Raw genomic sequence first — 26,353 nt, 5'->3', positions numbered from 1 at the left:
AATTCAAATCCGGAAGTGCCTACATGAAGCTTAAGTTGCAGGGAGTCCGAAAATGCAAATGCTTTGGTCAGAAACTCGCCAAAAGCCACTGGATCAAGGCCTGAAAGGCGCTGCTCCAGTGAGGCTTCACTGAGGCTGCCGGCAATGAAAAACGGCGGGGGAAGCTTGGCTCGAGGGTTCTCAACGGCGGGGAGCTCGTTTCCAGCCTCAGCTTCTCGAAAGGACAACGGCAAGTGGCTGGTTCGGCAGTGGCAGCTCCCTCTCTTCCACGTCAACGTCGGCAGCTAGGGAGGGGGGAGGAACGAGAGCGACGCGACGAGGGAGGGGATGGGAAGAAGGAAGTCGGCGGCTGGAGGTGTAGGCAGGCGGAAGGAGGCGACAGGGGGGGAAGGAAGAGAGGAAGGAAAGGAGAAAAAGAAGAAGAAGTGGGGAAGGGAAAAAAAGAGAATTTTTTTAATTATTTATTATTATTTATTTATTTATTTATTTATTTATATTTATTTATTTATTATTATTAGGGTATTACACATTGTTAGATTCCACGTTGCTTATAAAATCATAATTTAGTAATAGTACATATTAAATACATGCAAAACCATATAAAGAACAATAAAAAAATAAATGTGTATCTAAAAAATGCTAAGAAAATAAAACATGTGGTACTCCTTTGATATAAAAAATATCTCGGTCCCTCAAACGAAGAAGCGTTAAACCACAGGATAGGTTTTTGAACTTTACCCTTAAAATATATATATATATATATATATATATATATTAACAATTTGTTATGATCACAAAATATCTAATTGAATGCTAAATTACTTAAAAATACTTGTATTATTAAAAATTTATGTTTCTATTAAAGAATGAGAAATACATTGAATGTACCTAAAAAATACTTAGAAAATAGAACATATGTTACTTATTTGATACAAAAAATATCTTTGTTCCTCAAATATAACAGTGCTACAAGGTAATTTTTTAAACTTTACCCTTTTTTTATCTTGATTAATCTCATCCTACCCATAAAAGCTATCGAACATGCATTTATTCAGACTATGAAGATTTGAGAATTACAATTAAAAATGAAATTACAATCGGAAAAAATGCAATTGGATTAGGGGAAGATACTGATGCAAGAACCCTTGAGGAATAACAAAATAGAGGTTCTACTTTAGATGAGTTGAATTATGATACTAATACTGGAACATTCATACATAATGATATGCAAGGTTCCTTCTATCAATCTCCATCTTATTGATACTCCACTTCACTGCTACCTTTTGACACCATTAACCTAGATGTCTCTCCAGCATGTAAAAGACATAATAGAAGTGAGTTTGAAGGAAAAAAATTATTTCTTCTGAGTCTAACAATAATTAAGCAGAATTCCGTTGACAAGTTCGCTGAAGCTATTAAGTCATTTGAAAACAGTGAACACAGTTGTTGGGATTTAATCAAGGAAATACCATACTTGGATAAGCATGCATGTTTCAAGGCACCTAAATTGCCCAATACTAGAGCAAAGAATATTAGGTTCTTGAAAATGACCCATGAAGAGCATTTTGGATGGATAACTTATGAGTTGGAGTAGTGAAAGATTAAATTATTTAATTATAGATATTATTATTATTTTCTTAATGTTAATTAATACTGCATTTTGCTACTTTGTACTTTAAAAAAAAAAGAATTCATGAAAGTAACAAATTATATTATTTTGGAATATTTTGATTATTTTGTTTATTTTATGTTAGTATTCATGAATGAATACATTTAAAATTAATGTGTAATAACTTTATAATATTAATACATTTACACATAGATTTATTATTTTTTTCTTAGGTAATATTTATACATCTTAAACATGAACAGAGATGATGAAGTAGAAAATCAAAGGATAGAAGAAGAAGAAGAAACAGAAGAAGAAGAAATGGAAGAAGAACGGTATGAAACTTTTAGCATTTGTTGGCGACAATTCAAGCAATTATATGTGTCTTCAATGAGATTATAGCTAGTATGTCCTAAGATTGTGTCCAATATCCTTTATCTAGACGACCAAAAGCTTCAAATGGATATGATTATATACATAAAATTTTAGATGAAGATTCATCAGAATTTCGATAAATGTATAGAATGTATTCTAGCATGCTTCTCAAACTATGCAAGAATACACCCTTATATGATACAATGTTTATTTGCTTTGAAGAAATACTTGCAGCCTTTCTACTCATTCTCGGTCAAAATTCTAGATATTGCTTAGTTCGTAAAATATTTGGGCTACCACATTTCATTGCTAGCCAAATTTCAACAAAATTTTAAGACCATTAAATAAAATCGTAGTGCATATGATGGTTAAACCAAGTTTCTCAGTTCCAGAGAAAATTAGAGAAAGTACAAAAATCTATTCTTACTTTAAAGTAAGTATGTTATCAAATTTTAATAGTACTTTTTTATTATTGCGACTTCTACTACTTTTTATAGTAAGCATTTATTATTTTTTAGTGATATTATTGTTGTTCTAATTAAATAATTTTTTGTATTAATTCAGGACTGTATTGGAGCTATTGATGGTACTCATATTCCTGCAATGGTTACTGACGTGACATTAGTAACTACCGTAATCATCATGGAATAATTTCACAAAATGTTTTAGCAGCTTGTAACTTTAATTTGAAATTCATATATGTGCTTAATGGATGGGAAGGATCTACACATGACTCAAAAATATTAAATAATGCCCTATCAAGGAGTAATGAACTTAAAGTGCCATAAGGTACTCTCAATCTACTTATTCCAATTTCAATTTATTGTCACTGTTTAATATATTTTTCTATCTATTTATCATTTTTTTATTATATATATTTCAAGTAGGTATGTTTTGGTGGATTATGGAATTCCAAATCGACTTCAGTTTTTAGCTCCTTTTCAAGGTGTTCGCTATCATCTTCAAGATTTCCACAATCAAGGTCGTCATCCAGAAAATGCAAATGAGTTATTCAATCTTTGTCATGCTTCTTTGAGAAATACAGTCGAGAAATTATTTGGTATATTTAAATCGCGATTTACAATTTTTATAACAACTCCATTTCCATATAGCACACAAGCAAAGTTAGTGTTGGCATGTGCAGGATTGCGTAACTTTCTTAAAAAAGAGTGTCATTCAGATGAATTTTCAGTTGAACCAGATAGTGAAATTTTATCATTTCCAACTATACCAGTTAATCAAGAAGAGGATTTTGAACTATTTGTCGAGATTCAAGAGCAACAAAGAAATACTGCTAATGAATGGTAGGCTACTATAGCTACTAATATGTGGAATGATGGAATGATGTTGAGCATGTGGATAATAATGACATTAATTTTTCTTCTAATATTATTTTAAGTTTTGTTACATGGAGTTAGTTAGATTATTTAATTCAAGACATCAATTAAAGACATCCATTTTTTATTGATTATTCTAAAATTTTTATTTTATCATTTGATAAAAAAATTAATTTATTACACCAAAATATATATATTAAAATCAATAAAAAAATTTCAATGTTTATAAAAGTCATAAATGTATATAAATATTTTTGAAAATAAAGTCGATAAAAGTCATTGACAAAAAGTCTATAAGCTCTGCAAAAGTCATTCACTTAGAAAATGTTTATAAATGCCATTAAAAATCTAAACTGAATACTCTCCATAGACAAATAAAATGATGTGGATATCCACATAGTTCTATTTATTTTTTATAATTATTTTTAACTTAAGCGACATAATTGATTTTGTTTCATACTATCATTTTCGTCAAAAAATCTCAATAAAGTAAAAAATCAAAATTTAAGGACTTAATAAAACACAGTAAATGTAGATGGCTCGATAAAATAAATACGATTAGGTTAAAGCATTAGGACACAGCTCCTTAATTCATTTCTAGATTTTATATTCTCCTCACCTCCTTCTTCTTATGCTTACCTTTATGCTTTAGGACACACATCATATGTAATAAAGGATAAGATTTGACTTAGTAATTGTTATGATCACCCTATTAAGATTAATCAAATAACTGAAAAACTTATCTTATACGTATTGTGAATACAGTATATATAGATGTGGACCACAAGCTTTACAATAGTTAAGATATACTAGAAATGGAACTCTAAACTATAATACAACTAATGTGATAAATATAATTATATAAAATAGCATATATAATTATCACCTTCCCGCAAGTTGATCATGATGTAAATCAATGATTAACTTGGAAATTAGTAAATGGAAGGCCTGTTTAGCCAAAGGTTTAGTGAAGATGTCGGCAATTTGATCACTAGAAGAAATATAACGAACTTCCAACAAATTTTGAGAAACCAAGTCATGAACATAATGAATATCAATTTCCAAATGCTTGGATCGCGAATGAAAAATCGGAATAGTAGTCAAATAAGTAGCTCCCAAATTATCACACCAAAGAATTGGTTTAGAAACCGTAAAATACCCATTTCACGTAGAAGTGATAAAACATATTGAACCTCTAGAACAGTATAAGCAATGGCTCTGTATTCAGCCTCAGTGCTAGACTTAGCAACCGTACGCTGTTTTCTAGTACCCCAAGAAACAAGATTGCTGCCCATAAAAATACAATATCTGGATGTGGATTTTCGATCATTAAGAGAGCTAGCCCAATCACTATCACTATATGCATGATAGTAGAAGAGGAAGATGGAGAAAGAAATATGTGAGAATGTAACGTACCCTGTAAAGTAACACAAGTTACATTTAACGGCTGTCCAATGTTACTGAGAAGGAGCATGCATAGACTGTGAAACCTTGTTAACCGAAAAAGAAATATCAGGCCTAGTGAGTGCCAAATATTGAAGGCCACCAATAACACTATGATAGAAAACAGCGTTAACAATTGGATATTCTTTGCTTACAAAGCCAAGCGGTTAACTCATAGAAACATCTTTATTGAGCTGTCCGTGGAGAAATGCATTGGATACATCAAGTTGTCTAATGTTCCAATCATTTGAAACCGCAATGCCCTAAAATCAGTCTTATGGTTGTTGGTTTAACCACAGTACTGAAAGTGGCCATGAAATCAATTCCCGAACGTTGGTGATACCCTTTTGCCACTAGCCGAGCTTTGTACCGATCAATAGAACCCTCTGCTTTCTTCTTAATTCGATAAATCCATTTGCATCGTACAACATTTTAAGCATCATTACGAGGAATTAAATCCCAAGTTTTATTTTCCCATAATGCTTGAATTTCAGATTGCATTATCGAGACCCATTTTTCTATTTTGGCTGCTTACTTATATGTAACTGGCTCATCAAGATCAACACATGTGGAGATAACTAATTTTGGTTTAAGGCTGCCTGTTTGAGACCTTGTAACCATTCGGTTTGGTAAAGGGAAAGAAGAAGGGACCGAAGTGTATTTGGTTAAGTCTACTACGAGACTAAGGCCTGGAGAGGAAGGTTTAGAGGAAGTTGTTGAATTTGGAATAATTGGTGAAAGTGGTTGTGATGAGGTAAGATCAGGTGATGAGAGTGGTTGTGAGGGGATAGGATCGGGTACAATTAGAGATAAGGTAGGAGATGGTTGATAGGTGTTTGTAGTGGTCAAGGAATGTGGGGTACTAGTGTTGGATTTTGAGTTGGAAAGTAGAGATGGGATAAGTGTTGGATTAATGAAAATTGGATTTGTAATAGGAGTTGTATCCGTATCCGGGGAAGACTTGTCTTGTAAAAATGGATGTGTTCATGAAATACAACATGCCGTGAGAAATAAAATTTATTTAAAGTAATATCAAAACAAATATATCCTTTGAAAAGTTTATGATAACTAAGAAAGGCACATGCATTAGACTTTGTATTAAATTTATTACTTTGATATGGTTTTAACCAAGGATAGCATAAATACCCAAAAACTCGAAGTTCATGATAAGCAGGAGAAATTTTAAATAATGTTTCATATGGTGAAATGCCATCAAGAACAGACGTAGGAAGATAATTTATAGTAAAACAAGCTAAATCAAAAGCACATGTCCAAAATTTTGTTGGAACACCAGAATGATATAGCAGAGCAAGACCTGTTTTAACTAAATGTTTGTGTTTGTGTTCAGTAAGACCATTTTGTTCTTGAGTTTTTGGGTAAGCAGCACGATGAGTTATACCATTCAACAAAATAATTTATTAGAGCTTCAAAAGAATTTTCTACTACATGTTGAAATTTAATGGAAACATTGAGCACATCATATTTCTTTTTGAGAAAATAAATCCAACTATATCTACTATAATGATCAAGAAAAATAACATAATAACAAAAACCATCAATGGAATCAACCGGGGCAGGTCTCCAAACATCCGAACAAATTAAATCTAATGGTCCTTTAGAAACAGTACTAGATAAAATAAAAAGCAATTTATGATTTTTATTGACACTACAGGAATAACATAATCTAGGACGAGACTCAGACAAAATTTTTATTTTTGAATGTCGTAAGACGTCATCAACAGTACGCATGGCAGCTTGACCAAGACGTTTATGCCATGTAGATGATGTGCGTAAAATACACACATCTAAATGGGGTTTTTAAGATCGATTTTATGGATATTTGGATGTGAATTGGTATCAACACTCACCCTATGTATCTATTTATGTGCATTAGGTTCAAAAGAAGTCAAAGAATGAAAAAGAAAAGAATTGGGGCATAATTGGACGTCAAAGCTGCCGAAACGAGCTAAGTACGAGCATTAGGAAGCTGAATATGGCCGTATTCCTAACACGGGCATCAACACGGCCGTGTTGCGTGCATTAAAACATCAAAGAAAAGGAAGTTCTTAGGGAGCACGGCCATAGAGAGTAACACGGCCAGGAACACCAGCCCGTGTCCCCAACACGGCCAAGAACACGGCCGTGTTGGCGGCGACAGGGGGAATAATTAAAAGAACGAAGAGAGAAAAAGAAAAGGAGGAGGCTAGGGTTAGAACGTCCAAAACCCTAATTTTTCTCTCTCTAAGGATTTTCTGAGCTGAAACCAAGAAAAAAGGAGACTTGGATCAAGGTTTCAATCGGATTCCCTTCATATATTGAAGATTGGGCGAGGTTCGCTGATTGGTTCTCAAATCGAGCAAGAGGCAACTAAGGTTTGAGATTTGCAAATTTAGGGTTTTTCATTCAGCTTGAAAGAGAAGGGTGTACATGCCTTTAATTTTCTTTCTCTTATTTTGTTCCCCAATTGCTTTAACCATGAACATGAGTAGCTAGATCTTTTGAACCCATTGGGGTTCACCTTTGTTGATGGATTATGCTTAATTGTTAGTTTTATAATTGTCATTCTTGCAATCTTCTTGCTATTTAGTAATAAAAGTTTGATTCAGTTAATTTGAGACGTTGAATTAATTATTTATTGGGTTGTTTCTTGACATTGAGAAATGCTTGTTACAACTGGACATTGAATAGTAAGGACTAGTAGTTAACACATAGAGATAAGATTGATTTACTCGCCGGATTAAGAATTAATAACTCTTAATAGTTTTAAATCATACTTAATGCTAATATGTAGTAATCCGATAGGAAGAGATTCCATTAGATTAGTGCAGGTTTAGGAATTGATAAGCTCGAGAGAGGCAGGGATTCAATTCAGGATTTAGGCACGGGTAAGCAAGATCGGCAATCCATAAAATCCATCTTTAGAATTCCATCACTTAGGCTCCCTTTTGGGTTTGTTTCTCTCCTTCCAATTGTCTTTTGATTTTTCGTTGTCCTTCATTTACTTATTTGCACTCATAACCATTAGCTGGTACGTTAGAACTTTCACACCCTATTTCAAACTAGATAACATAGTAAACAGTAGTAACTCTAGGTTCACCCGATCTCCAGGGATACGACCTTGATACTCACTAGTGCTAGGCTGCATCGGTAGGTTCACTGCCTTAGGTGTAGGTTGCATAAAGAGCCCATCAAGTTTTTGGCGCCGTTGCCGGGGAAACAGTAATGGTGAACTAGAGTGAATTGTTTTTGTGTTAATTTAGTCATTGTTTGTTTATTCATTTATTCTTTATTTTTTTATTATTTATTGTTATATTATTTTTAATTGATTGGTGGTTGTTTGGTTGTCGGTTTCAGGTAGTATATGACCAGGAGCTCTAACCCTGACCCTATAGCACCATTATCTAACCCGGAGCGCTCTCTCAGATTATTGAGACGACATTTGCAGGCAGTTGAGGAGGAGGACAGAGTTACAGTTCAGGTTCAAGGAGTTAACGCAATGGAGAACCTCAACCCCCAGGCCGATGATGATCAAAGGACCATGTACGAGTTTGCTCGACCCTCTTTAGATGGGACGAAAATGAGTATAGTCAGACCTGCTGTAGCGGCCAACAATTTTGAGATAAAGGCCAATGTTATCCAGATGATCCAGCAAAGCATGCCGTTTGGAGGTTTGCCCAGCGAGGATCCCTATGCACATATCTCCTACTTTTTAGAGATTTGTGACACATTCAAGATAAATGGAACAACCGATGATGCCATTCGGCTGAGATTGTTTCCATTTTCCTTGAGGGACAGAGCAAAGAGATGGCTGCAATCTCTTCCATAACAGACGATCACTACCTGGAAGGCGTTGGCCGAAAAATTTCTATACAAGTATTTTCCTCCCGCTAAAACTGCAAAACTTAGAAATGGCATATCTTCTTTTATGCAGTTTGATGATAAAAGCATGTATGATGCATGGGAGAGGTTTAAGGATCTTTTGAGATGCTGCCCACATCACGGATTGCCAGTGTGGATGCAGGTTCAGACCTTCTACAGCGGGTTGAACCTTGCAACGAGGCAGATGGTGGATGCTACAGCAGGTGGGGAGCTAAATAGTAAGATGCTCGAGCAGGCTCAGAACCTGATAGAGGAAATGGCCATGAACAACTATCAGTGGCAATCCTCTAGGAGCCGACCAGGAAGACAGGGAGTGGTCAACCAAGTGGACTCTACGACCTTGGCGAGCTCAAGTGGAGCTTCTAGCCAAGAAGATCGACCGACTCAGGATCTTAGGTTCATGCAGTGACGTTGGGCTGCGAGTTTTGTGGTGGCCGCATTCTGATTACAAGCTGTCTGCATGGGAGGTATGTTTGCTTCATCCTCTACTACTTTTCCATCTAATTCTGTTATGTCTTCTGATGTTGAGCAGGTTGACTATATGGGGAATGCCCCAAGGCAGCATAACGATCCTTACAACAATACATACAACTCGGGTGGCGCAATCATCCCAACTTGATTGGAGGAACAATAACGCTCGGGGGTCCACCTGATTCTCAAAGACTTCATCAAGTACAGCAACATTCATTGGGCCTACAAGCTCCTCCTCTACCGGAAAATAAGTCAAATTTAGAGGAGCTTATGATGAAGTTTGTGACGTCTACGGAGATGAGGTTCCGTGAAACGATAGTGCACTTAGAAACCAGTGAGGCCTCAATTCGGAACTTGGAGACCCAGGATTGGCCAAATCTCTAAGATGTTGTCCGAGAGGCGTGAGGGCGCTCAGAGCACCACCGAGTCTAATCCGAGGGGAGCACGTGAATGCCATCACTTTGCATTCAGGTAAGTTAGTTTCGGCCTCCTTCTAAGCCTATTCTTGATGATGCCACTATCAATGTGCGGGTTGAAGTGAGCGGTAAGGTTAGGGAACCCGAGGGACAAAAGGTGAAATCAATTCCAGTCAGAGAATATCAACCTAAGATTCCTTATCCTACTAGAACTAAACAAGCAGAGGCAAAAGAGCAGTTTAGTAAGTTTTTAGATATTTTTAGACAACTGCATATTAACTTGCCTTTTATTGATGCATTGGAGCGGATGTCAAGTATGCTAAGTTCTTAAAGGACATACTTAGCGGAAAAAGGAAGTTGGAGGAGGTCGCCCTATGTTCAAATTTCAATGAGGAGTGCTCGGTGTTTGAGCAAGTTGCCGGAGAAACGTCACGATCCAGGGAGTTTCACTATTCCCTGCACTTTAGGTAATTTTTGTGTGGATGATGCATTAGCTGATTTGGGAGCTAGCATAAATGTCATGCCCACTAATTTGTTCAATAAGCTAGGTTTGGGGGAGGCAAAATCCACTAGGATGTGCATTCAATTAGTCGACCGAATTACATTAAGTTTCCTAGGGGAATTGTGGAAAATGTGCTAGTTAAGGTAGATAAGTTCATATTTCCTGTGGACTTTGTGGTTTTGGATATGGACAATGAGCATGGTGTACCATTAATTTTAGGGAGACCTTTCCTTGCCACAGCTAGAGCTAAAATAGACGTATTTGAGGGGAAGTTAGAACTTAATGTAGGGGATGACTGTGTCACTTTTAGTTTACCTTCATTTGATTGTTCTTCCACCGACCATGTTCATGCCATTTGTTGTATTGATGGAATTGATCTTGCATGTAATACACAACCATAAGATGTACAAATAGATGATGCTATACATGTTTCTTCCCCTATTAGTATGTGTTATTCATCTGAAAAAAATAACTTGTATCAATATGAGACTTTGTGCTATGATAGACCCGAGAAGGGTAGTTGCAAGTTTGTTTTTGACAGGTCACCTAGCCGGAATGCGGAGTGGATGAATGGACATCCCAAATCGGTCCAGATAGCACCTCCTTGGTCATCTACCGCACACATCGGACCTTCTCGTTGCGCTTATATGCCTTGAGCCCCAACTTACATTGAGCCTACCTTCTTAATTTGCCCGCGATGCAGGAATGCTGTTATAGAGTCCAGCTAGACGACTCGAACAAAAAGAAGCGCCGTCGGGAGGCATTCCCAAATCTTTTTTTTTTTACTTTCTGAATTTTTGGACTTTTTTTTTATTTTATGTAGTCATTGGTAGTTAGATATTTCAGTCCGTTTTTAGTAAGTTTGATTTTTAGGAGATACTATCTTATTGAACCTTTTACTAGATGTTGCTTGGAATGTGTTTATTCTTGAGTTTTGCAGGAGTTAGCCTACTTGATGCTCGTACCTAATTTTGAGGACTAACATATTTTGAAGTGTTAAAGTACACATCAAAGGCAGTATCTAGTAGACTTTCTAGTTTTTATCTCTTTATGTCATTTTATTTTTCTCTTAGTTTTCCAATTTCTTTTATGGACTCCCATAATCTGCTTCATTTTACATATTTTATTCCTGCCTACCTTGTTCACACTGAGGATAGTGTTTTTCACACATGTAAAGTCCAGCTAGACGACTCGAACAAAAAGAAGCGCCGTCGGGAGGCATTCCCGAATCTTTTTTTTTTTTACTTTCTGAATTTTTGGACATTTTTTTTTATTTTATGTAGTCATTGGTAGTTAGATATTTCAGTCCGTTTTTAGTAAGTTTGATTTTTAGGAGATACTATCTTATTGAACCTTTTACTAGATGTTGCTTGGAATGTGTTTATTCTTGAGTTTTGCAGGAGTTAGCCTACTTGATGCTCGTACCTAATTTTGAGGACTAACATATTTTGAAGTGTTAAAGTACACATCAAAGGCAGTATCTAGTAGACTTTCTAGTTTTTATCTCTTTATGTCATTTTATTTTTCTCTTAGTTTTCCAATTTCTTTTATGGACTCCCATAATCTGCTTCATTTTACATATTTTATTCCTGCCTACCTTGTTCACACTGAGGATAGTGTTTTTCACACATGTGGGGTAGGTACCGTAGATTTGTGCAGCTTTTATCGAACCTTGTTGGAAGAAGGCAATGAATGAATCTCTTAATTCCAATCCAGCCAGCCATTCCTCTACCACAGACTAGCCAACCCCCTGATATATCTGCTGATGCACCTCCTTTCACTCTGGAGCCATAGTCAGGGCAATATTAGTTCTTTTTCCTTTTTGATTTCTTATATTTTGTACACTGGGGACGGTGTGTCCTTCAAGTGTGGGGTGGGTGATATTTATCCCGTCTCAGTAATTTGCTTATTCTTTGTGCAATTTTTTGTAAAATTTTGAAAATTTTTCACTTTGTTTCGATGCTCTTACTGTTGACTTGCTTTTGAAATCCTGTTTATGTCCATGTGATCGGGTAAAACCGATAGTGTTGAGTCTTGCAGAAGAATGTAAGATAATTAGTTTGAGTTGTGCACTAAGTTGCTTTGGTTTATTTAATTCTGTTTTGATGATTTTTATTTGGAACCTACTCAAATGCACACTTGTGAGAAATTGAGCCTAAATTGTAAGCGTACACTTTATATGCTTGTATTTATTTCTTGTTGAGAGTGCCGATTACTGTCTTTACTTTTAGAACTTGCTCGGTAATGCTTATGAGGGCCACAAGGAGAGTTTAATACTTTGGTATGATAGAGGCACTTAGGTTTTTCATTCTAGCCAAATAGCCTTCATTCATTTATTGATTCTATAGATAACCCCTTCTTTCACCATTTCCTGTATCATATTCTATTACCACTTAGTTTTATTCTGCTTTGGGTTATGATTTTTGCATATAAGTTGTTTTTATTGGGAATTTTTGTCTTGGGAATAGCGTTGGAATCTTGTAGCAGCTTACTTCAATCCAAAAAGAAATTCACTCTATTATGTGAATGTTCTTCCCTTATGAAAAAAAAAGAGATAGAAGAATAAGAGGGAAAGGTGATGAAAAGAAAGAAAGTAAGTGAGCTAAACATTTTGACTTGATTCCTATTTTCCACCTTGGACTACTATCCATTGTTTACCCCCTTGTGATCATTGTGACTTATGTGCAGGTCATGTATTTCATTGCAGAACACCATAGGTTCAACTCTGACCAAATTTACCTACCCTTACCTAATCCCCATTACAGCCTTTATAAAGACCTCTTGACATGGTTGTTGACTCTCCATAAGTGGTAGGAGTAGGATTTAAGAGCAAGCATATAGTAAGTAAGGCAGTAGTTGATGCATTGAGCGATTAAACACTACCCTTTAAACACTTTGAGTGATTTAGAGTGAATCTGGTGAGGAGTTGGTTCTGAATAATTTCGTTGAGACAGTATTGTGTGAATTATTGGCATCTTGGTTGTGATACTTGAAATTAATTGCTTCTTTTCTTTTTGTTTGACTTACGCTTGTTAAGGATATGTGCAGGAGCTCTCTAGCTTGTCTGTTAGTTTAGGTATTGTTCCTTAGTGGTTTATTTTCCTTACTTTACTTTTGATTGCTTGAGGACAAGCAATGAGCTAAGTGTGGGGTTATTTGATGTGTGTAAAATACACACATCTAAATGGGATTTTTAAGATCGATTTTATGGATATTTAGATGTGAATTGGTATTAACACTCACCCTATGTATCTGTTTGTGTGCATTAGGTCCAAAAGAAGTCAAAGAATGAAAAAGGAAAGAATTGGAGCATAATTGGACGTCAAAGCTGCCGAAACGAGCTAAGTACGAGCATCAGGAAGCTGAACATGGCCGTGTTGGTTTCAACACTAGCCGTGTTCCTAACACGGGCATCAACACGGCCGTGTTGCGTGCATCAAAACATCAAAGAAAAGGAAGTTCTTAGGGAGCACGGCCACAGAGAGTAACACGGCCAGGAACACCAGCCCGTGTCCCCAACACGGCCAAGAACACGGCCGTGTTGGAGGCGACAAGGGGAATAATTAAAAGAGCGAAGAGAGGAAAGAAAAGGAGGAGGCTAGGGTTAGAACGTCTAAAACCCTAATTTTTCTTTCTCTAAGGATTTTCTGAGCTGAAACCAAGAAAAAAGGAGACTTGGATCAAGGTTTCAATCGGATTCCCTTCAAAGATTGAAGATTGGGCGAGGTTCGCTGATTGGTTCTCAAATCGAGCAAGAGGCAACTAGGGTTTGAGATTTCAAATTTGCAAATTTAGGGTTTTTCATTTAGCTTGAAAGAGAAGGGTGTACATGCCTTTAATTTTCTTTCCCTTATTTTGTTCCCCAATTGCTTTAACCATGAACATGAGTAGCTAGATCTTTTGAACCCATTAGGGTTCACCTTTGTTGATGGATTATGCTTAATTGTTAGTTTTATAATTGTCATTCTTGCAATCTTCTTGTTATTTAGTAATAAAAGTTTGATTCAGTTAATTTGAGACGTTGAATTAATTATTTATTGGGTTGTTTCTTGACATTGAGAAATGCTTGTTACAACTGGACATTGAATAGTAAGGACTAGTAGTTAACACTTAGAGATAAGGTTGATTTACTCGCCGGATTAAGAATTAATAACTCTTAATAGTTTTAAATCATACTTAATGCTAATCTGTAGTAATCCGATAGGAAGAGATTCCATTAGATTAGTGCAGGTTTAGGAATTCAGTAAGCTCGAGAGAGGAACCCGGATTCAATTCAAGATTTAGGCACGGGTAAGCAAGATCGGCAATCCATAAAATCCATCTTTAGAATTCCATCACTTAGGCTCCCTTTTGGGTTTGTTTCTCTCCTTGCAATTGTCTTTTGATTGTTCATTGTCCTTCATTTACTTATTTGCACTCATAACCATTAGCTGGTACGTTAGAACTTTCACACCCTATTTCAGACTAGATAACATAGTAAACAGTAGTAACTCTAGGTTCACCCGATCTCTAGGGATACGACCTTGATACTCACTAGTGCTAGGCTGAATCGGTAGGTTCACTGCCTTAGGGGTAGGTTGCATAAAGAGCCCATCAGTAGAAAAAGAAGACAAAAAGGCAGTTTTCAGCATGGTGAAAGGCACATCTGGCCGAAGAAAAAGAGAATAGAATCCACCATCATTCGGGCCGGTTATCAGCAAAGCCTTCGTGTGGATATCGTTGATTTCAAAATGATCAGGAAAAAAATTCAATTGTCACATTATTTGAATTAGTAAAAGAAGAAACAAAAAGTAGTAGAAATATTAGGAACATGCAAAATAGGACATAAAGAAAAAGTTTTACTATAAGAATGACAAATTGAAGCACCAAAATTAGAAATTGGGATAATATTACCATTTCTGATTGTGACTTCATCATTCCCCGGATATGGTGAATGAGTGGAAAGGTTATCAAGAGATGGTGTAAAATGATGAGATGCACCCGAGTCAAGGATCCATTGTTAAGGGGTAGGAATTTGTGGAGTAGCAGTGGTGTAGTTGTTGATCAGTTTGGGTGTAGGAAGGAGATGTGGAAGGTTGTTCCTATTGATTCTTGGAGATGAGCAAGTATGGCTGATATGGCCGATGCCATTACAGTTGTAGCAAACCAAATTGGATGTGTCTTGAGCAGTTTGTGAAGGTGAAAAAGGAGTCATAGGAGCAGCATTATTTACTGAAAATTGTTGTGGAGCAAAAGGACTAAATTGTTGTTGTTGTGGGGCTCTTGTACCATGATTACATCCCCGAGAAGAAGATGAACCATAGGACTGATTGAATGAGGGAGCAGTAGAATAAAAAAAATAGAAGGTGTAAAGGAATAAGAACTCGATTTTTCAGCAAGAAGACTTGTTTCTTCGCTTAGTAACAATCCGTATAAATCATCAAATCCTACAGAGTCAAGATGATTCTCTAGCAAACATATAAAGGGTCTAAAATCAGTTCCAAGTCCATTGGTAAGAACTTGAACAAGATCATCTTCCTGAAGAACATGAACAAGGGCAGCAAGCTTGTCATACATAGATTTACCCCTCTGAATATATTGAGCAATGGATTCATTAGAATCCTTCTAGAGTTTATAAAAACCAGTTTTGATATTCTAAATTTGAGCCTTGGATCCAAAAGCATAAGAAATTGCAAATTTTTTCTAAGCATCTCTTGTAGGGGAGGAACCAATTACCTGAGGCAAATATTATTCGAGAATTGATCCGATAATCCAATTGAGAACAATTTGATCACGACAAAACCATAGGGCATACTCGGGATTGGGAGCATCATTGACTGTGATAGGAGGAGCAACAGCATCTCCTTTGATGTGGGTAGCGAAATCAACACTATTGATGAGAGGTTCAATTTGTGCTTTCTAAAGAAGGTAGTTTGTAGAGTTTAATTTGATTGGAATATAGCTATAAATATTTGGTAAAGAAGAAGAAATAGAGGGAATGATCGAGGAAAAAGAAGCAGAAATAGAAGAGAAGGTAGAAGATGAAGTAGTCATAGTAAAAAGAAGCCAATGTTTGAACAGAAACGTGAGAAGGATAAAAAAAACTTCAGTTCTGAAGCACTATGCTCTTGATACCATGTTAAGATTGATCAAATAACTGAAAAACTTATCTTATACGTATTGTGGTTACAGTATATATAGATGTAGACTACAAGCTTTACAATAGTTGAGATATACTAGGAATAGAACTCTAAACTATAATACAGCTAGTGATATAAATACAATCATATAAAATAGCATATATCCTTATCACACTCCATATGCCTATATAAAATAAACAAAGCTTACCAAAGTAAGCTTTCGCATCTCACTATGTGCTGACCTTAAATGCTAAAGATAAAATAAATCTGTCATCTAGAATAGGACTAATAAAAAAAGCAAAATGACTTGAAACATGCAAAGATAAAACATATGGCACCAAAGTGCCTCCCGACTAGGACTACTAAAGGTACCAATATACATCCTTTCTAGGAATAGTCAAGGTACTCGAATAGCTTCGCCTTAAGTTACTCCCTTATTTGCTCACTTCATATGCTAAAAAGATAAAAAAAGAAATTGATGAATAAAAAGAATATAAAGTAAGATTGGTTAAGATAATATTATTAGGCTAAGCAAAAGCTCATATACTCTAGTCAAGGCTAGGCAGAATAGCCTAAGCGAATAGGGATGCTTTTGTAAATTTTTCTTATTCGTATCTAACTTTCCAAATCTAAAATCTCTAATTTTAGTGTGGGAAAAACTTAGGTTCTCCACAATGGTTACAAAACCGTCATCCTCACTCTCGAACATGTCTCAATCTTATCGGGCGGCGACTCATTCTCCGAATGGTCTTAAGGCCCTTCGTAATCTCCTAGGACTTTCAACCGAATGGCTCAATTGGAAATGGCCTAGTATGAAGGACGGTTTCTTAACACAATGACGAGGTTGCTTCATCGTTTCATAGCAGCCCAGAAAAGCCATGTTGACAATAATTCAATACTAAAAATAATTTTCCTAACTATTGCAAATGAGTTTTCAATTCTTTGAACAAACATTGTTTTTCATGTAATAGATATTTACATTAAAGAATAACATTGCATCTTTGGACTTTCATTTTCAATAGTAAGTTTCTTTTCTTAAATAATAATCACCTGAAACATGTTTTTTACTACCAACAGCCATGATTGTAGACAAAAGTTAAGAAGTTAAGATTATGTAAAAGAGAAGAAATGAGAAGATTCTTAGATGGTGAACTATGTTTTTTATTCGTTAAGAATTAGATAATTTGAAGATGTTATGAATTATAAGGTCTAAACAAACAAAATGACATGGATATCCATATGGATCTGTTGATTTTAACTTAAGAGCATTAATTGATTTTGTTCCATACTACCATTTCTGTCAAAAAAAATCTCAATAAAGTAAAAAATCAAAATTTAAAACACTCAATAAAACATATAAACATACAAGACTCGTTAAAATAAATACGATTAGTTCAGGGACCTCTTAATGAATTTTACCTAAAAATAATGGACTTTAGAGCCAAATCGCGCTCATTTAAATACTTACAATTACTTTATTTTTATTATTATTACTTTAATTTCTATATAATTATAATATTTTTTATTTAGTTATTAACTTGTTAGTTTATATACTTACATGTATTATGAAATGTTTTGCAGGTCATATAACAAATGAGTCTAGAACGCAAATTCATAAGAAAATTATATATATAATAACAAGGTCTACTTTTCAAACTTAATAAATAATTTTTTACTTCTTCTTAATCAATGTAAGAAATTATTGATAATTTATAAAAAAAAAAACTATAACAAGTTAAATACAAAAAGGAAAATACAATCTTTCAAAGATATAAATATTGAACCAATAATATTTGAGACCAGATGTTTAAAAAAATATAATTATAAAACAGCATGTGAACTTCTTAAGATTTGATAATTATATATTTAAATTTTTAAAAGTTATAATTTGATATCTCAACTTAGTAAGTATTTGTGATTGAGTAAATATAATAGGTCAATAAGAAATTATAAACTGTCCATATTAGCTCTTTTTTAGAAATAATTATACCAACAGTATGTAAACTTGTTAAAATTCAATAATCAAATATTTAATATTTTATTAATTATAATTTAATATGTAAAATAAAAAATTATTAATATTTCAATACGTGGTACTAGTCATTTTATAAAAGACATGGTGTTGCTGGACTCAGTTTACTTTTTGGTTAAAAGAATAGTGTATGAATTTATTAAGGTTTGATAATTAAGTGTTTAAATTTTTAAAAATTATGATTTGGTATATGAACTTAGTAAATGTTTTACCACTAAGTATATATAGTAGGTCGGATCAAGTTATATGTTATTCATATAAATTTTTTTACAGATAATTATAAAAAACTAGCATGCAACCTTATTAAAATTTAACAATAAAGTGTTTTAACTTTTAAAAGTTATATTTTACTATATAAAATTAAAAATTATTAATATTTAAATATGTCAATCAGTCACTATACAAAAGAAGCTAATGTTAAACAAATTAGATATGATTATATTTTATATAGTGAAAGATAATATATGTATTTATAAGGGTAAATTTTTCTATTAAATACTAAAAATCACAAAGATAGATATAAAAGTATAAATAAATACTATGCATATGCCATAAGCAAAAATACTAGTAACCAACATTATAATCAAGATTATAATCTTCGATAATAACTGATTCTGTTTTAGATATTTATAGTGCTGGATTGAAAAAGATAATGTGTTGTCCGATGTTTGATAGAAATTTAAAAAAAAATTAATAAAAATATAATGATAATAGCATAATGATTGTGGTAGTGAGTGCAATATATTATTTCATTAAAAGTATACTTTTTAAAAATTTATTTATTTATTTATTTATTTTATTTTTTTAATCTACTAATCTGATAATGTGTGTTTTAAGGTTTTAGGCATGCAATTGCTATTGACTTGCTGTATAATTAATTGTAACCATCTTTTTTTACTAAATTACAATTTTTAAAAATTTAAATACTTAATTGTTCAAATTTTAATAGATTTACATACCCTTTTAGTAGTTATTTAGCTTTTTTTATATAGCTGAACAATTGCACACATTTAAATGTTACTAATTTTCAGTTTCATATTCTAAATAACAATTTTTTAAAAGCTTAAAAATTTAGTTATCAAATTTTAATAAATTTAAATATTATTTTTTATAATTATTTTTTTAAATTAATAACATAATGACAGTCGTGGTGATAATGAATCCATTAGCAAATACTTTTTAAGAGGTTTTTTTTTTTTTTGCCTTTTTATTCTTTTTAATATGTCTAAGTCAATTATCTGGGTTCTAGTTAATGTTTTAGGCCAACAATTGTTATTAACTTTGTAAATATTTGGTAAGTTGAAATACTAAATGCTAATTTTTAAAATCTAATCATTTAATTGTAAATTCTTAATAATTTTTGAGATCTAAATTTTCTTTGATACTGTGTGCTTAATTTTTGACACGTAGGATTTTTATTTTGACATGTGTATTATTTTTTACTTATAAGATTCAAGTTTATGTGTAATTTTATAGTTTTTTCCATTAATTTATTGATTAATAAGTTATATTCCTAAATAAACACCGACTCTAATCCTAAAAAGTGACATGTTTACTATATTTTAATATTATATTAACTAATAAGTAGTTTTCTAATCAAATAATGAAACTAATCTTATCCTAAAAAATAGCATATTAATTATATTTTAATATTATATTAACTAAGAAATTACTTTTTAATTAAATAATAATTCTAATTTTAAAAATAACATTTTAGATTATATTTTTAATATTATCTTTAATAATAAACTAATTTTTTAATTGTATAATAAACTTTTAATTTTTAAAATAGTAATATCAATTATATTATTAAGTTATATAATATGAGAATTAGTTAATAAATATTTTTAAAATAATTTTTATATTATTAAACTAATAAAAGTTTAATAATTTTAAAAATAGTAATATCAAATAATTTACTTTTATTTTTTAAAATATTATAAATTAATATTAAATATCAAAAATTTTATTAAATTGTATCTATCAACTTAATTTTATAATTAAAATAATAACAACAGTCGTGCAACACACAGATAAAACTAGTAAATTTAAATACTAATTTATAATTATTCAACTTCGTTTTAGATATTTAAATATAATAATTTTCAATTTTACTATGTAGATGATAATTTTTAACGATTTAAGTATTTAATTATGTAATTTTAATAAATCTATATATCATTTTTCTAATTACTCTTAAGAAGAAAAAAAAACTAACGTTAAGTGTGAGGTCAGGACTTAGGAGGGTTAAATACTGGACCCCATTTAAAATATGGACCCAATAGTTTTATTTTTCGTATGTACTCTAAAAATCAGACAGTCTTAATAAAATAAGTAATCACAGACGAAATTTGTTTAGAATTTCAAGTATTTAACATACTTTTTCTGGTTGAATATAACTTCTAGAAGTTCAAGATTAGTTACAACTGAAAAAGTCTCTAAGTATTTCTAATATTCTTCTCTTTCTTTTCTTCTTGTAATATAAAAAAAAAAAACCTATTTTATAATGTAAATTGTTCAATTCTGAATTTAGCGACATTATTAGTTTTTCTTTTCTTATAAGATATATCAGTTTAGTATGTAATATAAGTAGTAAAATTTTATGCAAAAATGAGTCTTAATCAAGCGATTATGAATATTTAATCAATCTAGAAAAACTAAATATAAATATAAGATAGTCATAGGTGGTTAAAATTCTCTCCGGTAATTAAAGTTTCTTTGAAGGAGAATTATTAAGGAGAATAAATAGAGTTATTAAGAAGGACACAAATCCTTTCTTTTCTTTTGTTCAATAAGGTTTTATTTTTATTTTTTATTTTTAGAAAAAAAAATTAAGAAATAGTAATCAATTTTTGTCGAGAGCCATATCTCTTTTTTATTTGTGTCTTAAGTTTTTTATTTCGATAATTTTAAATTTTTCAGGTATGATTTAATTTTTAAATTTTATTATTATGATGTTTGTTCTTTTAAAAAGTTTTTTTTTGTCTTTTTATGAGAGTTTTACTGTCTTTTTTTTTTTATGAGAGTTTTTTTATGTTCTTTTATGAGAATTCTTTTGTATTTTTCAATAGAAGTTTGGATAATTTAGATAGAAAACTCAATAGGTGATTTTTCTTCCATCATACTCATATAAAAATAAAAGAAATTATCGAGTGGAATTCATTTAACAAGGAAATATTTTAAAATTTTATTAATATGATTGGAGATCTTTCATACAATATTCTTTATCTTTTCTATTATTGAATTTCTTGTCATTCTTATAATGATATAATTTTATATTAAGATGTACGGATTTATTCCTATAAATGAAAAGTATAATAATTTTCTTACAATAAAATTATATATTATTAGTCTTAATTTTAAATTTTTATTAAAATACCAGTTTTCGGGATATTACATCATTAGCTGTAATTTGCAAAATTATCATTGAATTGCACTGGAGCAGACACTGTTTGCCATCCTCAACGGTTCTATTATCTTACTATTGATTGTTATGGTGAATGTAATCGTAAAATAATAAAAAGTAAAAATAACATTTTATATACAAGATAATAATGAGGAATATCCTTTTCGCAATTAAAATAGTCATTTCTTTTTTAATTGAATTCTTCTAAATAAATCAAAACTTATCAACAAATAATAACAAATTAAGAATTAAAATATTCAAATGCAATATATTAAAAATGTAAGTAATGTTTTAGTCAGCAATTTGAAAAAGAAATATAAAAAATTAACGTGTAATCCAAGTAAGGCGGTAAAATAATATGCCGGTCAAGGAGGATGACCTTTCAAAACATGGACTAAAATTTGATTTTATCTCCTACCTACTACGGGTGCGAGAAATTATGTTCTAAATTTAATATTCTCAATTCATCAGTTTTAATTAAAACAATAAAAAGATCTTAGTAAATTACATAGTAAATGAGTAGTTTTAGTTTTATATATGTGTTTTCTTTTAAATCAGGAGCATAAATATGACAGTTATATCAATTTTTTTCTTAAAGTTATTTATAATATATTTTTATTCATATTATCAAATTGATAAATTATTAAATATATTTATTAATTTTAAATAATCGAATATGTATCCATCATTCAATATTAAAATGCATTGTTTCTATATATATTTATCGGTTTCATATTCGTTGTAATCATGTAATGTATATTCTTATGTATATGTAAGAATTAATTCGTCTAAATTAGTAAGTAGAATTTCGACAGAGGAACATATATTATATCTAAGTTGTATGAAAATTTTAAAATGCACTGCGTTTTCATATCGAACATGTTTCGAATATTGAAACTCTTTGGAAACATTCATACACTTTTCGAAAACTTAAAAAAGTATAACCTATTATCTTTTTATAACTTTTCATTTATTTTTGAAATCTTAAAAAAATTATTTAATTAAATTTTCTATTTGAAGAAAAAGCTTCAATCTTTTTCTATTTATTTATTTTCCTATTTAGTGATAAATGTTTCTATTTAATTCAATTTCCTACTTTAAGATGGATTTTTTATTTTTCATTTTATTTATAGAAGATTCTCAACTTATATTTCAATTTTTTAAAATAATTATTATTTATTTAAATTTTAAATAAAAATATTAGTGTATATATGTATAAGGTCTAATTATTAATTAAATATTGAATTTTACACTTATAAAAAGATACATATGCTTTCAATTTATTTTCACAAACACTTTTTGGTAATAATTTTTGAAATCTTACAATAAGAAGAATAACATGACAAGTTAATTCTGCTTACTAAAAAAAATTAATGAGTCAGCAATAAATTTCTCGTGTTCAGATATAAGATGTGTGAAATAATGCACATATATGAAACTTTTAATGATCATAATATTAAGTCCAAGACAATTCATTTTTACTGATTCACAATTATTATTCTTTTAGTAAGCACAATCGACTTCCATATCTTTTTTATCATGAAATTTAAAAATTGTCATTGAAAAGTATTTTTGAAAATAAATTAAAAATATAGGTATTTATTTTAAAAATTCTAAAACAATTGAATAAAATTATTATAAAGTATAAAATTCATGATTTAATTTGTAAAATTAGACCTATATATAAAGGTTTCATTAGCGCTTCGTTTTCTAGTTATTTAGGAAAGGGATAAGTATAAGTTTAGTGTCTCAACTTTTTGATTTTTTCTATTTCAGTGTTTGAATTTTTTTTTTTTGTTCAATCAAGTGTTTGAACTTGCTAATTTGTATATATTTATAGTATCTCTTATAAGTTTTATAGGTTAAAGTAATAATTTAACTCATTTTACATATGAAATGACCTAAATATCTTTATTCATCCTTACTTACAAATTTTCTATTTATTCTTTTCTCTTTTTTTTTTGTCTTTCTTTTATCTTTTGTTAAATCTTCACTTAGCACTAAAGAAAATATTGACTTAATTCTTATAATTTTTATTCATTTGTTTAGAAAAAAAATTTATTCATCATCTTTTTATTTTTTAAAATTCTATTTTAGAACACTTAATACCTTTCTTTTTCTATTTTTTTATTGTTTTGAGATGAAAGAATTTTTTTTTTTTTGAAGTAAAGCATGATAGTAAAAGAGTAACTAAACGATATTTAATTTTATTCTAATTTTTATTTGAATAAATAGAAAAAATAAAATAATTTTACTTTTTCCTAAATTTTTTTATAAACAAATAAAAAATAGTGCTAAGAATGGATAAAAATAAGAAAGAAAAAATATGATATTATTTTCAAAGGAGGGTATCTAATTAATTTACTATTTAAAATAAATTAAATAAGCATTTTAACCTGTAAAACCGGTTAGAGACATTATATTAAATATTATTAACATGTCTAAATATTTAATTAAATAAAATATGGTATAAATACAAAAAGAAAAAATGAAAACACTAAATTTGTAATTTTTTCTTTGTAACATGTGGTGTGGTGTGTCACGTGTTCGTTCTGTGAAACTCATTTACTAATATATAAGATATACTCAGTTTCACCTGCAACTCATCAAATTAGGGTTAAATGCCCCGCTGGTACCAAACCTTAGTCATTTATATCCAATTGGTACCAAATCTTCAATTTGTTTATTTTTGGTACCCCTCCTATTATTTTTGTTTCTTCCGCCAGTACCAATGAGGAATCCGGCAGTTATTTGCTGATGTGGCTGCTAGATTTATAAAGGACCACACACCAGTTGCAACATCTATTACTGAGTCATTTACTTTATCCAAGTCAACAATTAACAAATTACCTTTACCTTGAGCTAAATAATTGAGACAAATTGTTTTCCTCCTCTAAGCCAACCCAACAGTAACCGCTTTACCTCACAAATCAACGTAAACCGTTCTACTTCCACCTCCATTGTTAACAGTCTCTGAACCTCTAGTCTCTGACCTTCTGCTTCGTAGTTTCTTTATAGAACTTTACCTGCACATTGCGAGATTAGGGAGCAATGACACTTGACTGGCGAGTAAGGGAGAAAGCCGAAGATCCACCACTATACTGTAAGTACAAGCGCCTATAGTTATTATGTGGTTATTGAAAGAACTGAAGTTCTATCCATTTTAAATTTGCATCTTTGAATGCGTATTGCATGCTACATTTCTTTGGAAGTTAACAATACAGGGAGCTAGGGTTTTTCCTAAATCTTTTTTATTAGTTGAAGGTTGATGATGTTTATTAATACTACTTTTCTTAAAATAATTAATGTTTATTTAATTAATTTAGGGTAATTATATTTTGTAGTGCCTAATTCCGAACACTTTAGTTTGTATTGGCATCTAGTTTCATTCAAAGAAGGAATTCAAGCCAATTGAAGGGATCTTCTGATCAATCTAGAGATCATTTTGATTCCATTAGTAATGAGAATTCTGAATATCACACATTGAATGATTATGGAGTTGATGGTAGAGGTCACCCTAAGCTATGGGATATAGGAGCTGTTGATTTTGTAGTTTAGATAAGTTGTCTAGGATAAATAGATTCAATGGCTAGAGAGCTAGGAATGAGACCTAAAATAAAGATTATTATGTGGAAGGATCCTACAAAGAGTATGAATGATGGATTGAGAAGCCTTGGAACTGATAGTGATGCTTTAGAAATGACAATGTCTGTGGAGGATTGTAAATTGATGCATATATTTCGTAGAGATAAGTTTGAAAGAATAGAAGAAGCTGGGGAAGAAGCTAGGGAAGGAGTTGAGGAACCACATGCTAGTGAAGAGGCTGTGAAAAATATATCTGAGATGGAAGGAGAGGAAGCACAAAATGAACAAAATATGGATGATGACAGCTGTAAGGATAGTAAGAATAGTGATGCAGATTCAGAGGACAATGAGTTTGTGGACTTTGATTATGACCTGAGGGATGAAGATGTTGATGATGATGCCATGTTTGATAAGTTTGTCGATAAGGAGCTTGAGAGGCAGACCATCTGGATCTAGAACTGCTAGGCAAAACCTACTGAGGAGTTGTCTGAAGAAACAGATGCCACAGTATATGCTCCATCAGATGAGCTGTTGTCATGCTCCTCATCTAAAGACAGTGATGCAGATTCAAGGAAGCACAGGTGGCTTGTGTTTAATGAGGAGACTGACATGGTGAATCTCAGCTTCAAGATTGGAATGTAATATGCTATTTATGTAGCTACAATCTAAGGCAGTGAACCTATCGATGCCGTCTAGCACTAATGGCGAGTATCAAGGTCGTATTCTTGGAAAAGTGAAAATCCAGAGTTACTACTTCATTCTTTGTTATCTAACCTAAAATATATGATGGATGAATTCTAAATTTGCTAATAACAAGAAACTGAGTTCTAAATGAGATGCAAGAATGAATAAATGAATGAAACAATCAAGACAAGAAATGCAAACCCAAAGGGAAGCTAAACTAGTTGGCAATCAAACAAAAGATAACAAATTGATGAATTCAATTATGCTACCTGTGGATAAATTCTTAACTGAATTTGATCTCCCCCTCGAGATAACCAAATTCCTAAACCTAAGAACCTAAAGTTGGAATCTCTTCCTAATGATCGATTATTAAGTTAGCATTAAGCTTTAATTCGCCTCTATTAAGCTTTGTTAATTCTTAATCCAGCTAACCAATTACCTTATCTCTAAGTGATCATTAACTAGTTCTTGTTATTCAAAATTCCAATTACTTAA

General features: G+C 31.7%; 1 non-coding gene and 1 pseudogene across 1 annotated transcript; one reads left to right on the top strand and one right to left on the bottom strand.

The window, feature by feature from the left end:
* The first annotated feature begins 1,864 nt into the window (after positions 1-1,864).
* On the top strand, positions 1,865-25,147 carry LOC107261798 (annotated as a pseudogene).
* On the bottom strand, positions 8,663-8,769 carry LOC125369055. The gene has a single exon (XR_007214548.1). It is a non-coding gene; the product is annotated as a small nucleolar RNA R71 (small nucleolar RNA).
* Positions 25,148-26,353: the final 1,206 nt, after the last annotated feature.

Source organism: Ricinus communis, chromosome 1 (assembly GCF_019578655.1).
Source record: "Ricinus communis isolate WT05 ecotype wild-type chromosome 1, ASM1957865v1, whole genome shotgun sequence".
Classification (NCBI taxonomy): Eukaryota; Viridiplantae; Streptophyta; class Magnoliopsida; order Malpighiales; family Euphorbiaceae; genus Ricinus; species Ricinus communis.
The sequence above is the reverse complement of the archived record's forward strand: the minus strand, read 5'-3'. Positions and strand labels throughout refer to the sequence as shown.